This window comes from Melanostigma gelatinosum, assembly GCF_949748355.1.
Source record: "Melanostigma gelatinosum genome assembly, chromosome: 16".
Lineage (NCBI taxonomy): Eukaryota > Metazoa > Chordata > Actinopteri > Perciformes > Zoarcidae > Melanostigma > Melanostigma gelatinosum.
The window spans coordinates 4,607,709-4,623,397 of record NC_136649.1 but is presented as its reverse complement, the minus strand read 5'-3'; positions in this window follow the sequence as shown (position 1 = coordinate 4,623,397).

Here is a 15,689-nt window from a genome sequence, read left to right as displayed (position 1 = left end):
GCTGATTGGCCAAGACTCTACACGTCACATCAAAGATGTTCGATTACGAAGATCACGACATCACCTTTTCTCCTCGCCTCACGCCAATCTGAGAAACGCTGGCCCAAAAAAACCTCTACGGATCTACACGATTCACGTGGATGACATATTTTGATTCAAAACGGCAAATTTCACCGAAAAGCGACAAGTTTGCAGGTGTGAAATTTCATGTCTTTTGGTGCATTTTTCTACATACTGTGGAATGTGCACTCAAACTGACTCCCTCACACACCACAGGATCATTTCTACCTTTGCACTGAAAACCTTAACTCTTTGCTGTCTCCACTATTGTGAAGCCTGACCTTTCCGTAACAAGTTAGGTAATACACTGGGAGTTTCACCCTATAGAAAAAAAGCAATATTCCCCGCTTCACCATTACTATGCGTGTACTAGACAGGGCCTTGGCATGCAGTTCAATTTATTCCTATGTATTTCATGAAGAGCAGTGGTGGGGAAGAGCCTTCGAGGATGAAAATACACTCACGCTGCTCGATCTGGGGGGCTAAGAGCCGTGGGAATCAGAAGTAAGAGACGCCATGACACTTGGGAGGGAAGGTTTCCCCCCTTCTTTTTGTTTGATACGCTCTGTTGCGCTGATTCAACAGCAAGTAAACATGTAAATATTAAACCTTGAATGCTCATGTACACGTTTTTTTTCCAAATGCTTTGAGACGAAAAACGAACCTCTTCACTGATCTGTTGCTAAGCCTTCCATTCGGTCAAGTCGCAAAATATTTTGGAAATTCTGAAACAATCTGTACTTAATTTCAGATACAGTATAACCTAAGCAGCCTTCTCATGAAACAACTGTTGCCGGCCAATTTAGGCAGCTGCAGGTAGCTAGCTAATTATGCTAACGCTAGCTCCATGTGTTGGTTGTCTCGATCTAATTAGTGTCCACATACTGAAGCTGCTACATGTCTCAAAAAGTCAGCATCCATGTAGATGTAATGTAATGCTGTAGATATATAGCTAGCCCAAGGTTTATAAGGCTGATAAGGGAAATGTAATGATTTAATTCAAACATCGCCCTGTATGGATGCTTGGCTTACATACATTGATAACCAAGATGGAGCTTAGCGTTAGATCTGGGCTTTTTTAAACTGTGTTCCAGTAACATTACAGGTGAAAGGCGTGATCAGCAGGGCGATGGAACTGGATCCAAGCTGATGTCGAGCACACGCCAACTGTGCTGTACCATAGGAAAACATTCTGGACCTAACGTATTTAAATGTGACCAATGTGATCTCACAGAAATACACGGACTGACCACGACCTCTTTACGTGCATTACATGGTGGCGGCATATATTTAGTTAAAAACTGTGTCGTCACCACAGAAACAATAAAACAAAGTGAGGTTTTAGGGTTTTTTTTAGGCAACAAAAGCACTTAGTTGGGTTTAGAAATAAGCACGTAAACTAAACCTAAACCGATTAGGTGCCGCCACTACGTAATGTGCTGTTAAGAAGTCGTCTTTTCACGTATTTCTTTGACGCCACGTGGCTCCAAGTCCATTTTGTGTGCATGCTCGACTCTGAGTGCCAGTCAGTTACCAATCATGTGCCCGAAACGCACTGAAGCGACTGCTGCTCTGCTAACGTGCTGCTCCAGATACACGTCTGTAAGGCCAACGTAGCGCTATTTTTCAGATGACCAATTGAGCTGGGATTGCTGGAGTGTAAACTCTCCCAAATCTAATCAAGGTACAGATACTGGACTGGGAGGGAAAAAAAGACAGCATCCAAAGTTAATAACTGCGAGAGTATCAGTCTACTGGGGCCCCAGTCAATCTGCTTCAACATGCGCAGGAATCCAAAGCATCACAGGACCAGTGTTTAGCAAGCAGTCAATTCCATTCAATGACATGTGTCAGATATGATCTCATTAGACTTACAAAAGCTATAATAAAAATCGATTTAAATACATTGAATTATATTCCACCATTCCCACAGTGCCGTTTGCTTACAGGTTCATTTGTAAACGCCCGGCGACAGACGACGCCAGCGAAAGCTCTTTGACTTTTAAATCCGTTGCTCATTAGAGCTTCTTATTTGGCATTTTGAGACCTCTCCAACCACTTCATTGCAGAATCGATTGCTTTCTTCAACAACCCCAAATGCTAATTTGCCATTGATCTTCTTGAACAGCCCTCAGATGAGTGTCTGGATTGATCTTTTGATAAATGACTTAGCTGGCAGAGCTAACTAGCATCATTTAAACGGATCCTTCCAGGTCTTTTAGTCATTCCCCCCCCCCCCCCCCCCAGGGATGTCTGTAGCAATAATTTAGTTTCTTAGGGTTGCTCACATTGTGCCAAAATAATACTTGCCTCTGCATGTGTCCTAGTTCTGCCAGGATGTGCTGAACTTTTTACTTGAGAGCATTATGCCTCTAAAATCCAAATGTGACCTGCTCCTTTCAGTTTGAAGAAAAGTTGACTCAGTTATCTAAAACACCCCAATATTTCATGCGTCACTGAGAACTGGTGGAGGGAAAAGTTGCTTTGTAGAATGTGAAAGACACAGCAAGTACATTCACAGCGTCGAGCTATACCCTGCAGACTGCTGTAGGACAGCGCTTCACATTAGAGACTCTCCATGTCCCCCGTGGTGTCAGCCCTACACAGCTTCTCACAGCATGCACAACTAATGCTCAGCTGCCGGGGAGTGTCCGCTGGTTTCTAAAGGAAAAAGGAGGATAAAGGCAGATGTGCAATGCCATTAGTGCTGTCAATCAATCATTTAATGCCACACTTTGAGACAGAAAAATCATGAACAGCTGGATTCCAGAGTTCAAGTGAAGTTGATGAAAGAGACTGGAGAATACACGGGTTTCTTCCTCTCTCATACGCTTGTTACATATTTTCAAACACTGCAATTATTCGATTTTTGACCACTGTTACAAATACAAAATTCATGACTGCAGCCGGTATTTTGTTTAGGCAAAGGAAAAGATCATGGTATTGGAACCAGTGTTGGCTGTTAATAACCCCTATAGATGATAATAAGAAAGTAAATGGATATCCTTTAGAATTTGTTAGTAGAATTTAGTATTTAGTATTTTTCAGGGCGGTTTCGTCCTCACGCAACAAAGTGAGACTCTCCAATGTCCTGCCACTTAGAGAGAGAGAGGTGGGATTGACCTCTCATTCAGGAGAACATTGATTATCTGTGTTGAGTGCAAGGACATGTGATGGAGGTTAATCACATCATTGTCTTTAAGTCCCAGTCAAACGGCAGTTAGAGCATCTTTAGCGGCTGGACTGTGATTTCACGGTGAAGCGGAACATCCGAGCGGTGTGCAGGCACCAGGGGGATTCAAATCAAATCCTTAGCATTTGATTGGACTGCCAAAACGTGGATAAGCTTGTGATGATGTCACACCAAATGTGAAGCGAACTCGAGTGAAGCGTATTGACACCGGGCGGGCGCAACTTACACGAATGAAGCGACACAAATATGTGTACATGCGTCATCTGCATATCCGTGTGTGTTGAAATATTCCAACTGATGCTTTTGTGTTGTGAATTGGCAGAAAAACACATTTTAGCCGTCGGTGAGCTCATATTTGTAAGGAGGCTGGACAGAACTCCCATAGACTAGCCTATTGTACAATAGAAATACGTTATTTTGAGAGTTGATAGTACAGCTGCAATGTTAGCATAGCCTAGCATCGCTCGATCCAAGCTCCATTCACAAGCATTGCTAAGCATTGGAGTTTGTCTTCTGGGGGATCGACCTGCCAAAACATGAAGTCAGGGTTTTTTAACAAAACAAATCACAGCACGGCACTGTGCTTAGATCAGGAGGAAGGAGTGACTGATTTTCATCCTTGAATAAATAAGACCTTAGCCACATTGTTTAGGAAAACAATGCTTTTAAATCTCTTCATTTAAGTGTTTTTAATTAATTGTTTATAAGTGTTGGGGCTAGCTAGCAGCCCACATCCTCTTATTCGACTTTCATTTCTTGTAAACGCCCCCGAGTGCAGAAGGAGTCATCAAATATTTGAAACCGTAACAGAAGCTGAAGACACTCCGACTTCCGTTTCGCTGGGACTGTAACTAAGACCGTACATAGGTTACAACTACGTCAACACCAGCTCTGTTCAGATCTTTTCACAGAAACACAGAGATGCAGACACAGACTCAGCTGTAGATGATAATAAAGGGGATTTATTGTTGGGGAGGAAAGAATGCACAAGGGGGTAGATGTAGATGTAGAGGCCAGGGAGCGTTGAGCGAGGGACGGCGAGGGGAATGAGGAGGGAAAGGCGAGGTTTGCTGAGGTGGCCCGGAATGCAGGGTGAGAGCAGGCTGGCAGATAAAGCACCGGGGAAACTAGATTAGGCACGGCAAAACAAACACACTGCCTGAAATGTAAGACCACACATAAACTGCAGGGCTGATGAGCTGATGTATTGCAGGTTTGTGGCTTAGAGCTGGAGGAAGCCGCTTGGCAGCAATCATTGAGCCTGGAGAGCGATTGGAGAAGCCACGCCCACAAACAGACGGGGGGGACTGGAGACACTAGAGTCGAGACAACTTTTCAACCTCGCCATTGAACTGCCTCACAGAGTGAAATCTTATTTTCCCAGCCATGCATTCTCAGTTTTACGTTCATGTTGGACGTTTTTCCACGCGTCACAATTCACATCCAGAGCTAACATTCAGTGCCAATACAGGACAGAGTGCGTTCTCATGCAGCAAAGTGGGATGCAAGTCAGAATTCTGACTACCCACAATTAAATGTGGGTAGTCAGAATTCTTGTGGGGAAGGGACGGGGCTCCCAGAGCGACTATCACCTGAGGGACCGGCGTCAGTGCGAGAGGTCTGCAGAGATGTGGGCAAACCACAACCGACGCGTCTTGAAACACGGAGCCCGTCATGTTTACCACGCGTTGTGGGTGTAACAGTAACAATCAATCTGTTTGTGATATAAAGTTTAAACTGGAGCACACAACATGGGGGACTCCGTGAAGAGGAACATGGCCCCAATGTAGATATAAAAAGGTTCATTCCCAGCTCACTAGAAGACAAACGATTCTTAGTTTCAGGTGATTATATATTAATTGAAGCGCAGTTATGAACATTGTATTTCATTTTGGCCATTAAATCCCCCTAAATGCAACCCACTGGCTGCTTAAACAAAGTCTTTCCCAACAATATCATAGTTGCCATTTGCAGATATTGTCCATTTTAAAAACAAACGTGTCTTAAGTCTAATAAATTTAGACTTCGACACATGAGTCTAACAACACAACTCTGACCATAGTTTTCTTATTAATGTCTTTCATCCGGCGCTCATCAGTCAACCGGCCGAGACCCTGATGTTGATTAACACATTCATCGCCCTCATCGCATAATTACTGGGCAGTACATAATTACTGGGCAGGAGAGACCTTGATTATAGCTCCTTTTTAAAGAGATAAAGGTGCTACAGCTAGACAATGACATGCCTTCCGTTCCAGCTGCCTGCTTGAATGAACTCCAGCAGTGACCCTGGACTCCAATTAGCAGGTATAGACAACGAATGAATGAACATGTCAGGGGGTGAAAGTGCAATTGTGCGCCCCTTGACATCAATGATGAAGAAACTGAAGTGTTGCTTCCCACTTCTTCCTGTATCTTGTCCTTCGTGTTTGTCAGTGTTGTCGAGAGGGACTCCACACATGGCCGCAGGGTACAGGCTCGCAGGACACAGGAAGTACAGGCAGCTTTACTGAGACGCTCTCCTAACCTCTGCTGCCTTCTCAGGGGAACGCTGGATCTGACTGCTGCTGGTGGGTTGGATGCAGACTGGCCAGGCAGTTACACAGTTGGTATTAAAAATATGATCCCATGTATTTCGTATAACCAGTTAGCGATGTCTTCGCCCCGGGAGTACTCCAGAATACCCCCCAATTTTGCATGCTGAATGTTTTTGGAGCGATTATTCGCGTACACCATCCCGTCGATGCGCTTGTTTACATGCACGCCTGGTCAACAACAGGCCTCCAGGATCTCCAGCATCTTTCTGAGAAGCGTTACGGATCATGAAAGCCGCGGGACAAGGCGGAGAAATCGGGGGCTCGCGCGGCAGACTGCGTCGCATACAAAAGGAGAATTAAACAGCATAATGGCAGGTGGAGAGGTCGCCCAGTGGGATGAGATCTCTGTCGTATGCATTGAATGTGTTGTAACTCTGTTTTGCTGTTCATTCTGTACACATGACATCTATTGCACTGCTGTCCATCCTGGGGTTGCTCTCTCTAAGGTCTCTTCCTTTAGTTCTGTCTCTGTTAAAGGGGTCTTTGGGGGAGTTTTTCCTCTACCAATCTGAGGATGGCGTATATGTACAGATTAAAAAGCCCTCTGAGAAAAATCAGCTATTTGTGATTTTGGGCTATACTAAATAGATTGAATTGAATTGCCCGTGTTAAACTGCGTGGAAAATGTAAAATTAAGTAATTAGTTTGTGTTTGCGCCTGTTCAAAGCAGTCTTTTTGTTTTGCACATTTCGTATGCTGTGTTTTCCCAGAAGCAATACATTTCTATGACTATGCTAAATACTGCATTTTATATAAACAAGGCCTGATTGTCAACACCATCGTGAAATAGAGATATAGAAGAGAGGAAAATAACAGGGAGAATAAGAGACCACACAGTATACATCTGTCCCATGTCACCTGAGCACGCAACAAAACACACTGCTTCAAATTCATTTCCTGCTCATTTTGTGCATTGGGGAAAAAAACACCATAATAAATCTGAATTGCTGCTGGTCTCCAGTCCAGTTCCGTACTGGTAAAGGCAAACAAAACCGGCATAACCAGAGGATGAGTGCTTACCTGGCAGATAGGCCTGAGAGATAGGCCTCTTTTGGGGGTTAATACAATCTCTGGATGGAGCTTATTTTCTGGTCCATTTACGACTTGAAAGTGTGCCATAAAATATTCAGAATGCTCGTTGTTGAGAGAGAAAATCTCCCTCCTCAATTACGGGGGCGGGGGAGGGGGGGGGGATTTGTATGCATGAGATACGCCAAACTAGTTTATCACACATCCCTGCAACAGTTGGATGCAATGATTTGGTCCCATTCATCATCCCGACCAGCTGGATGACTCGGAAGGCGGATGTCAGTCGCGTCAGGGACGGCGGGGGAGAGGGGGTGAGAAATGGTTCAAGGTTACACTACACACACACACACACACACACACACACTTCCTCTGCTCTATTTACCGGGCGACATTTACACGATGTTGTTACAAAAGGGTTGAGCTGAGGTGAGCCGCTGAGATGTCACACTGAGCTACATTATACTGTGTGTGCTCACTGCTGGTTGTGTGAGGTACAGATCAGACAAGAAGCAATACATCACATTACTTTTTCCTTTGGAATAAAGCCTCTGGTCATATCTATTTTTCTTTACGTTCCAACCTGAGATTCTGCAGATGGTGTTCCCCGTCCGCGTTGCTTCATCGTGAAGTGTTGGCTGACGAGGGTTCGGCTGCTACATCTTGAAAATCAGTAAGATTCCTGGTCAGAGCCGGACTCCAACTGGCAGCACGCTGCGGGAGACCCGGGCCGTGTTGCTCGAACCGCTGGAGGGAAGGGAGGCGCGGGAGAACCAGAACCAGCACTGAGTGGGAAGGCTCTCAGACCCTGCTGCAGTAAAATGAGAGGACTTCTGAAGGGAATCTGGTGCTCTATAACAGTACCGCCAAAGTCAACACAAAATGGAAGTTCCTCACAGGAGCTTTAAGACAATAAAAGTGAAAGGAATCATCATGCAGAGTTGCCACTTTCAGAATATTATATTATTAAAGGGTTATCAGCAATTAAACGTTAAGTAGCATTTATATATTGTAGCTGGTCACGGTGAAACCACATTTAAAGATCCTTAAAACATACATTTCCATAGTCAGTATTTTACAGCGAACAGTAGGGTTCTGGATAAACATTTTAGAACAATGTTTATTTTTAACAACTAAAAACAAGAATTGCAGCGACACACTGTCGGGCAGTCTGTTCTATAACAATTATATTTATAAACTGAACATAGATATCTGAAAAATAATAACTACAGCTGTCCGATAATTGTACTTTTTACTCATTAACATTGTAAAGTTGAAGCATAAAGTAGCATTACATAGAAATCTCGAGTATAGTAGAAATTCAAATTGTACTTTTGAGAATTGCAAATTCGGCACATTTCTGGTTTGAAGTGAATCAACAGCTGCAGTGTAGTTTGGTCAGAAGTTGGCACTTGAGACTACACATGTCTGCCAGTAAACAGAGCAGAAGAAGTCGTGAAGGTTGTGAACCAGAAACAACGCAGACAGCAGAAACAGCTGACCAGTCATGTGACTCCAATGTTCTACGTCAGAATGTATCCGATAAAGGTGTTTCCGTGTCCCATTTACAATATTTAAACCAACTTAAGCAAGAGTACAAACTTTATTTGCACAAGTCAGGAAGCCGGACAATCTAATCTTGATGCTGCAATACAAACATTTTCATACTTCAACTCAAACTGTCACAGATTGTCAAACAATCTCTTCTGCTTCCCTCAAACACAACTGATTTCAGCTGCCGCATTACCGCCGACAATCTGTTTCAAAGGGAAACACGGGGAGATAAGAAAGCGAATGCCACTCAAACCACTTTCGACAGAGTTTCAAACTGCATGGCGATAATTTCACTTTTACTTCACCCACGTCTGTAGAAATTCACAAATGTTCGCAAAACACAAATATTTGTGGGCTGACTCTTTAGTCAGACTGTTATGATCAGTGGTCAAGTATTTAAACGCCGAGTTGGCAAGTGTGCGACTGCAATGCCGAAGAGATAAAGCGTAAAACCGCGCGCACAAACGGACTTTGATTTATTGAAATGTGTGTTTGTTGATAAGGCTGTTTGACGGGGAGATTAATGTTTTAGTTTTATGGAGATAAGGGCTTTACAAGTCGCTAGATCGCAGTCCGCACCAGCGAGTATTGACACGCTCACAGGACGGCGCTATCGGCGGCAGACAGAAGTGATTCCGGTGCCAAATGTCTCGTCACGTAGAAAGGGTGAACAAAGGGTCAAAAGAAATATCGCAGTGGTCCATGAGCTTGGCCATGCTTTTCAGTAGGAGAGATGAGAAGCTGGAGGTGTTGAACAGACAGAACAGTAGAGGTGGAGGTGCAACAGGAGGCATGCCACGATTGGGTATTTGACAACCGAGCGTCTTCCTGCAGGTAAAAAGGGGATCCCAGGGATAATCATACCTGCAAACTCAAGAGGTGAACCCGAACCTGAAACGCTGTTTTAAATAACTCAAAATACTGCAATAATATTTATTCAGAATGTCAGGCATGAATCCATCAGGATTAGAGTTATATTACAAGTTAATGTCATGTGTGTCACCTTTATGAAGAAATACCGTAATGTCATAATGTGGCGATGTGATTGCATTTCATAGCCATCCAGTTTATTGCATTCTGACACATTACTACACTATCCAGCAGGTATCACTTAATTGCTTGTTACGGAGAGGGAGAGTGACAGCGGATGAGATACTAATTAAGACTGAGGCAGGGAATACCAGAGACAAGACGAAAGAAGCTCTGGCAGGCTCAACTTCTCGATCTCCGATCCAGCTGTCGAACTTTTCTCCAGCCAGACAACTTTGTCTGGGAAATAAACAAGCCCCGCACACAGTCCGCCGTGCGCTCCCTCGGGCATTCTTAACAACGAGGGTTATTAATATTGGATTCTGTGAATAAAGAATCCCCCATGGAAGAGGCGATGAGGCTGCAGAAGCAGAGGGAAGATAAGGTTTGCTTTCAATATAGTGTGCTTTCCCACTGTGAAAAAAGACGAAGCACACCGCTGTGAGCCGTGCTCAGGGATAAAAGATGATGGATAGATGCACGGCGGGAGCTGCGACTGTGAAAATGCAGCAGAAAGGGAACTTCAGAAAACCTAAAAGGGGTCGCTGCCCTGCAAAGCAAAACTTTGTTGTTGTTGTTGGAATAAAACGGCGACATCGAAGGTCAGAGATAAGAGAGGAGTACGACAATTAGTGTGAACGTCCTCAGCAGGCAGCGCAGTCCAATGAACAATGGCAGTCAACAGATCTACTGTTCTCTTTCTCTTTGCATCAAACATCGGTTTGTTTTTCGCTTTGTCCAAGCAGACAGGATGTCAAACAAGTGATTCCGCTCAAGTGATGCCACCGAGTCTGACTGCGCTGGCAAAGGTGCGAGAGTTTCCGTCAAATAAAAAGACTCCGGGGCATGATTTAAATAAATAAACACGTTCACGTTCCTTCATCGCCAAATACCGCGGCTCGGTCAGTGGACCTAAACTTTAAACTATGACGCTCTCAGTACCCCTCTAGTGTCAAGTCTTGGACGTGGCAAGGTATGGTGTTTCAATTTCTGCTCGTGTCATGCACAATTTCTTTTCAAAATAAACTTCTGTTGTCACAAGAAACGTACATGAATACAGTGTCTGTTATAGATAGACCGCAAACGTAGTTTTACTTAGTTTTTGGTTTCACTTGGTCAGGTTTGGGTCACGGAACTACTTTGTCAGGCTTAGGGAATGGTTACGGTTAAAGTAAGTACATTTGTTACATTTTTCACGTAAAAAATAACTTGTGTGCGTAGTTACTTGACAAAAGGTAAAAGAAGGCAATATTGACTTGGTTTCACACAGAACACTGACAGCAGTCTCCTGGGTGACGGTCCTGTGTTTGTTTCCTGCTCTTTATACTACGCCAGTTCTGTTGTAATACTGATGCGGATGGGTTTACATTCGACTCTGTTGAAAGCCACATGGGTGCCTAGGAGTCAGACGCCGAGGGGCACTGACGGGTTGAGGATGAGTGGTTTTCCCACTGACCTCGGTGATCCCTTCACCTTCTGTCTAGCACCATCCATCAGTTTGACATTTCAGTGTGAAATACTTCAGCTGAACGAAGAGGTTCTGTGTGCCTTAGTGCAGACGGGAGATTTGCTGCCTTTTTTTTAGGTTCCACACAGATTGTGTTGTCCTTACTCGCTAAGGGACCGCACGGATGTTTGTTCAGGTAGAATGGCACTGCTGAGAAAGGGTCTCATGTAATATGTATGCAGAGGTGCAGAATCTGGACGGAGGGAATGGAAATTTACACAAATAACCTCTGCACCTGATTTATCACCACGGACCGGTCACTGCTGCAGACAAACAGTGCATGTGAGATTGTTTTATCAGACACACACACACACACACTCTTACTCAAGGTGAACAGGGTACAATTCTGTGCCCTGGTAGCCGAATTGTCTTCAGCCTTGCAGGGATGGGATTTCAGGATGTTGGCGTCGGCCAGCAGCAGGAAGTGCTCACTTTGTTTCCTCAGCTGCTGTTTGCGGAAAGCATCCGCGACCATCGACGCCTCGTCTCTCCTCAAACGCTGAGCATCCAGCTGGAAAACACACACACACACACACACACACAGTCTTACCCAAGAAGAACAGGGTGAAAAATGTAACTAATACAAGTTAAAAAAGAAGAAGAGGAGAACGGCGGAGCTTGTAACAGGTGTAGTGGTTAGATGTAGTTGTTCACCTCCTGTTGGAGCAACACCAAGACACCTACAGTCCAAAACCGCCAGATGGAAAAACACAGAGAAGATGAAGACCAGTGCTCACTCACAAATTATACTAAAAGTCAAACAGTTTGGATGTAACCTCTTTAAAAACATATGAAAATGTCCATCTTATTCCTTTAAACTTGTAATGAGGCTTTTCTGTTATTTTCTTTTTTTACAATGTTTTATTTGAGTAAAGGATCTGCCAAAAAAAATAACAAAATGAAAAAATGTGGTTTCGGTCGGAGTCACTGTCCATGCCAAAATGGCATCTGATAGACCGATGAACATCTCCCAGCACAAAGCACTTTACCATAAATATATAAAAGAATACGGAGATGAGGAATTCAGAGATGGAGTGTGGCAGGTGATTGTGGAACAGCTTTGAGTCGGGGAACAAAAGAGTGTAAGAAAGATTAGACAGCACTGATTGTGCTCTAGGCAGCTAAACGACAGCTTTTTGCTAATCTCATTCTTTCATCAGCCCAGTTTGGGACTAGTGCTATCCTCTGAACCCACCTTAATAATACAGTTTTCACTCGCAGTGCGAATATTTTCGCAGCAAAGAGAACAATCAAATGCAACAGACTCTGTGTTCAAGGTTTCTGTGCATAACATTTTTCATCGGATGTCGGATTTCAAAAAACGTACATGAAAAATACAGATCTAGGTTTGCAAAGACTTTAACACTCTAGTACACTGAAGAACATCATGTCACTGAGTGCATCGAGTTGTCATCATGTAAAATCATCCAGTTTACATGCTGCTGAGAGTTACTTTGAGAGGAAGACGTGCTAAGTGGTTTGGACATAACACAGTAACCCAACTGAATGTAAAGCCTTCGTCTTGATTCTTAAACCAGACTTTAATCTCTCTCTCTCTCTCTCTCTCTCTCTCTCTCTCTCTCTCTCTCTCTCTCTCTCTCTCTCATTGATTGTATGAAGGTATATTTGTCTTTATTATGCATTAAAAAAAAATGTTTCGAGAGCTAATTTCTCACACTGCAATCAAAAATGTTAGTTTTGCTTATGAAACTAAAATTGTTGGCTGCAAATCAAAAACCTTTGCTTTCAAAACGAAAACCTACGAGTTGAGCTTGGATGTAGTGGGCGGGGCATACGCTGCTGAATGAGCCAGGAGTTTCTATTGGTGGGTTCGACTTGGCTCTTGGTATCTGCTTCCACTGTAAAGACGGACGGGAGGTTACAGTGATGAGCAACATGGAGGTAAGTTGACATTATATTGCTCTGTTTTGTCAAAATTGTTTTAAATGTAGCAAGGCAAGGCAAGGCAAGTTTATTTGTAGAGCACATTTCAACAACAAGGTAATTCAAAGTGCTTCACATGAAACCATTAAAAGCATAAAGGCAAAAGTAAAGGAGATTTAAAACATACATTGAAACAATAATCGATGTCTCCCTGAGACATTACGCTGCATGCAATCAACCATACACTGCCGCAATTCTGCAATTACTCGCACACAAACCACGTCTGGAAAAGATCTCTGCCGATCTGCGTTTTATAGTGTACGCCTTGCACGAACTCGGTCCCGGAGGAAATGGCGATATATTGTGCAGTCCTTTTAAAACCATTAAAAGCATCAAAACATAAGGCAAAAGAAAAGGAGATTTAACAGCAATTAAGAACAGTGTAAGAAATAAAATACAGTAGTGAAATGCAGGAAATTTATGAATATATCAATTGAATGTGGTTATTAAAGGCAGCAGCAAACAGAAAAGTCTTCAATCTTGATTTAAATGAGCTCAGGGTCTCAGCAGACCTGCAGCTTTCTGGGACTTTGTTCCAGATATGTGGAGCAGAAAAACTGAACGCTGCTTCTCCATGTTTTGTTCTGACTCTGGGAACAGAAAGTAGACCGGTCCCAGACGACCTAAGGGGTCGGGATGGTTCATAAGGTAGCAGCAGATCAGAGATGTATTTTGGCCCTAAACCATTCAGTGCTTTGTAAACTAACAGTCGGATTTTAAAGTCAATTCTTTGTTGGACAGGAAGCCAGTGCAAAGACCTCAGAACTGGAGTGATGTGGTCCATCCTCCTGGTCTTAGTGAGGACTCGAGCTGCAGCGTTCTGACGGACTTTTTACAGAGACCTGTAAACACACCGTTCCAGTAGTCCAGTCTGCTGAAGATAAATGCATGGACAAGTTTTTCCAAATCCTGTTGAGACATAAATCCTCTAATCCTTGATATATTCTTCAGGTGATAGTAGGCTGATTTTGTGGGTTTTAACATCAGTGATTGAAGCTGAGCGGTGATTTTCAATTGTTCGTCCTTGGTACCAAAAACAATTACTTCTGTTTTATCTTTGTTTAATTGAAGAAAATTCTGGCACATCCAGATGTTTAGTCTTTCTAGGAGTATGGCATGGTCGACTGTGTCGAATGCAGCACTGAGATCCAGTAACACTAAGACTGAACTTCTGCCATTGTCTATGTTTAAGTGGATGTCGTTGAAAACCTTAACAAGAGCAGTTTCAGTACTGTGGTGCTGTCGAAAGCCTGACTGGAAAATATCAAAGCAGTTATTTACGGCCAAGAAGTTGGTCAGCTGTTGGAAAACCGCTTTTTCAATTATTTTACTTAAAAATGGGAGGTTTGATATTGGCCGATAATTTTTCATCGTTGCGGAGTCTAAACTAGCCTTCTTTAGGAGCGGTTTAATAACTGCAGTTTTTAGGGCTTGTGGGAAGACACCTGAGAGAAGGGATGTGTTTACAATTTGTAAGAGATCAGTGGTCATGCAGTTTGAAATATTTTTGAAAAAGTGTGTTGGTAGAATATCCAAGCAGCAGGAGGATGACTTCAGATGTTGTATAATGTCTTCTAGGCTTCTACGGTCGATTGAATGAAATTGTGTCATGATATTTGAATGGATGTTATTCAGAGATCGGGATAATCTCTAGCATCACTTCTCTTTGTGCTCGTGTTGTTAGTGTCGTGGAGTCTCTTTTTTTAAAGAACGACATGGAGGGCTGCTGTGTTGACATGAAGCTTCACTTTCTCGGTCGGAGAAAACCAAGGTCATAGGATTTATTTTAAATTGTGTCATGCATGCGTAGCTAACCTAACATAGTCATGCCTCAGGCAAAGTGCATGGAACATTATGTTAACTTACCTTACTCCCTTACCGGGAGCTTATAACATCACATGTTTGTTAAAATGATCGGTTGACCCTTCTGTTGTCTTAACCTAATGTTACCACTTGTCCTAAGGGTAAAAAATGACCCGCCTTCACTAAACCCCTAAAATAAAGCAGCTTGATTGCATTTTAAACCCCAAATCTATTTTGCATGATGAAACAACCTGTCATTCATCACAAACTTTGTGAATATCTCGGTTTTTCCTCTTCACAGTGCAGAAAGACTGTTTAATCTGGAATCCACTTCTCCCAGACCTCTCTTATGGCCGCAAGTTTGTCTGTCACACGCCTTCACGATTATGAAATTGTATCTTTCTTGAGAAAGTATGAAAGACTTTCAGTGACATCGTTGCACTTAAAATCGCCCTTCCACTCTCTGCATCCCAAAGAGATGCAGCCTCGCCTCGGGACCTATCCACACCTGCTAAGATTAGCAGCCCGATGTAGGCACGCAGGTCAATCTCATCCATCCATTTCCAGTTGTCTCCATATTTACGGAAACCCTCCAAATTTGTCATCTCCAGGATGATTTGTTCTGTGGCTGGTGTGATGAACATGCTGAATGTTGAGACGATATCCTGGGCATGGTCAACTGCATGTTTTGTGGGCTGTGGCGTCATCCTTATGACATTGTGTGCTACCATCCTGCCCTGGTTGTCATATGGTGACCAGGACCATGTTATTTTTCCATTTTTTTACTTAAATGTCTCTCTTTCAGCTTGGGGGATTTCTTCTTCATCTGAAGATGATTCATCGTGCTCTGGGTCATTTTCACCAAGTGTTGTCACACTGATTTGGTTTAGGAAAAAACTTCATGGATGGGCTCACGACGTGAAAAGTAAACCAGTGATTCTCACGAAGGGGTCCGGGGACTCCTAGAGGTCCGTGG